The sequence below is a fragment of the Zingiber officinale genome, chromosome 11A, assembly GCF_018446385.1.
Source record: "Zingiber officinale cultivar Zhangliang chromosome 11A, Zo_v1.1, whole genome shotgun sequence".
Lineage (NCBI taxonomy): Eukaryota > Viridiplantae > Streptophyta > Magnoliopsida > Zingiberales > Zingiberaceae > Zingiber > Zingiber officinale.
In genome coordinates this window covers 47,611,643-47,614,941 of record NC_056006.1, presented here as the reverse complement: position 1 = coordinate 47,614,941, position 3,299 = coordinate 47,611,643, and positions in this window count along the sequence as shown.

Sequence of the window (3,299 nt, the reverse complement as noted above, 5' to 3'; positions counted from 1 at the left end):
TCTAAGGAGGAAGACTTATATCGATCAGCATATGCCTCAAAGGAAGTAGGCCAATATCGACCGGGATATACTTCCGAGTAAGTAGGCCAATACCGGCCGAGATATGCCTCAAAGGAGGAAGACCTATATCGATCAGCATAGGCCTCAAAGGATGCAGGCCAATATCGGCCGGGATATACTTCCGAGTGATTAGATCGGTGTCGACCGAGATATACCTCTAAGGGGGTAGGCCAATATCGGCCGAGATATACTTTCGAGTGATTAGATCGGTGTTGACCAAGATATACCTCTAAGAGGGTAGGCCAATATCGGCCAGGATATACTTCCGAGTAAGTAGGCCAATACCGGTCGAGATATGCCTGCAAGGAGGAAGACCTATATCGATCAGCATATGCCTCAAAGGAAGCAGGCCAATATCAGTCGGGATATACTGCCAAGCGGGTAGACTAATATCAATCGAAACATACCTTTAAGAAGGAAGGTCAATACCGACCGGTTTGCTTTATATCTTGAAATAATATTTGATAAAACATGGCCCAGGGCTAGCTAGAATAATAAACATAAAGGAACCCGGACAAGCATTGCCCCAGAAGCCTCATGAGAGGTAATAATAATTGATTAAACCTAGCTAGGCCCAGTTTCGACTGATACGAGGAACATTGGTACATTAAGCCATTTATGATATAGCAAAGATAGGAGGGGCAAGTAGGAACGATAGAAACACTTTAAAGGACCTGTAAAACAGAATAGAAGTAAATATTTTAAATAAAATAGTTAATGAAGATATTGGCAGTATATGATTGTATAACAGGTGTTATATATACTTTGGCGGGAAATATGTTTTTAGACTATTTTACAGGTACTAGACGACAAAGAAGGTACATCTGGGGTACAAAAAAGATTCCTTAAAAGTCATTTACCACAAGTACAGAGCTTACATCATCTCATAACAAGCGCTAACAAACCGGGGTCCACTTCATGACTACGGAGGTTATATGAAGTGGTATAAAAAGGGGAATCTTCTCCGTTGGCTAAGTAAGTTCACATCATTGCGCACATTCATAACCCTAATTGCTTAACTGCTGTTCATCTTCTTCCTCCTTCTTCCATATCAAGAGAGATCACTGACTTGAGCATCGGAGGGCCTAGCCAGGGATTCCCACCCCGGTCTTAGGTCACCGACGGTAGTGTTGGTTGGTCTCTTGTATGCAGGAAGCATTGGGAGTTCGGAATCCGGTGTTCTTCGATCGGATCTCTTCATCGCCATTGGTATCTTGCATCGAGAGGACATTCTGCGGCTTCATCTTCTTGGATCCGCTTTGAGTTTCTCGGATCGGCGTTCCATAGGCATTATTCTCCATCAGCAGTGGGTTTTTTCTCCCAGATCTCCGTCTTGTCAAGCTTCTCAGACAGGATCAAATTTGGCGCCGTCTGTGGGAACTTCACCTGAATCTGAGACTACAAGATGGAAGAGGTCGGAAAATCAAACCTACTCACCATTAGTCGTGAGGATCTGGATTTCCTCATCAATTCTCACGTACAAAAAGCCTTACAACAACAACAACAACAACTTCAAGCTCACACTGGAGCTACTCTACCAATAGCTCATAATCCAGCGATTTCAACTACTGAGCATCGGAAATGAAAAGAGCCGGAAGAGGAGGAACATGCGTATTTTCCCCCAGTTGTCGTTTCTCCAACAAGACGTCCACGAGCCTTTCTTCGCACTCCCATGGAGCAGGGGGGTCGAAGGCCCGTATTTCAGGAATCCTCTGGTGAAGCACCAAATAGAGAAAAGCATAAGATCAAAATGATAACTAGTGATAGCTCACCAGAAAAAGTCATCTCTCCATTCTCTCATAGTGTACTGGATGATCCGCTTCCTAAGCGATATCAAAATCTTCAAATCGGCGAGTACACTAGAACAACAGATCCAGAAGATCATCTATTGAAATTTGAGAATGTAGCATTATTACAACAATTTTCTGATGGGGTGAAATGTCGGATGTTTCTTACTACCCTCGGAGGAGTTACACAACGCTGGTTTAAAAGACTGCAAGAGAAGTCTATTCGAAAATTCAAAGACTTCAAGAAAGTTTTTCTACACCATTTTTCCAGCAACAAGAGGTATCATAAGACTCCTTGGAGTCTATTTTCAATTAAGCCAACATCCAAAGAGTCCATCCGAGCTTACATCGAAAGGTTCAATTAGGTAGATATTAATGTACCTAATGCTACCACTAAAATATTAGCAAGCGCTTTCTCTCAGGGTTTGAATGATAATGATTTCCTTAAAGATTTAGTGAGAAATCCCCTTGTTAATTTCGATTCCTTGATTGAGCGTGCTTCTGAATTCATTAATGTGGAAGAAGCTCAAGCCGCTCGTAGAAAGGAGGGCATTACTTCTTCTCCTATCCTGGTTAAGGAGAATGCTCCTGCCCCTGTTCCTCCACCAAGAGGGCCTCGAGCGACTCATCCACCTCACCGTTAATCAAAATATCATCCACAAGCAGTACAACACGTGGAGATACAGCCAGAGGCACCTAGAAGATTGTGCACTTATCATAAAACTAGCAGTCATCATACTGAAGACTGTTTTGTTTTAAGAAATAAGTGAGTTAATAGGGAGTGTTACCAGAGGCAAAACTATTATCGGCAGCAGTACCCCAGGCAGCAAAGCCCACTCAAATTGGAATATCGCCCGGTCGAGCCTCGGCAGGATGCATTGCCGGCCTCGACCGGTACAAGCCAAGTGTCGGAAAAGGCTCCTTCTGAAGCTATAACGACTCGACAGGAAGAAAACAGGAGTAATGCCTCTCGAGGCAATATCAATATGATTGCAGGCGGACCCACTGATGGGGATTCTAATAGGGCTAGGAAAGCACATGCCCGAAGACTGAAAATTCATGTCGTGGGGTGTACCATGGAACGAGCGGCCGGTCCCGAAATAAGTTTTCGGCCTAGAGATCTCGAGGGGGTAGAAATACCCCATGACGATGCCCTGATTATCAAAGCCGTGATAGCCAACTACACCATTTCTCATACCTTCATAGACACGGGCAGTCCTGTCAATATTATATTCAAGAAGGCTTTCGATCAACTACAGATTGACCCGAGTGAACTTCAACAGATGGTCACACCTCTATATGGATTCACAGGCAATGAAGTACAACCGCTGGGTCAAATAAAGTTGGCCATATCTCTAGGAGAGGAGCCTCTGATGAGAACAAGGAGATCTTATTTCATGGTGGTAGACGCCCCATCCTCTTATAATGTGATACTGGGTCGACTTGCCCTAA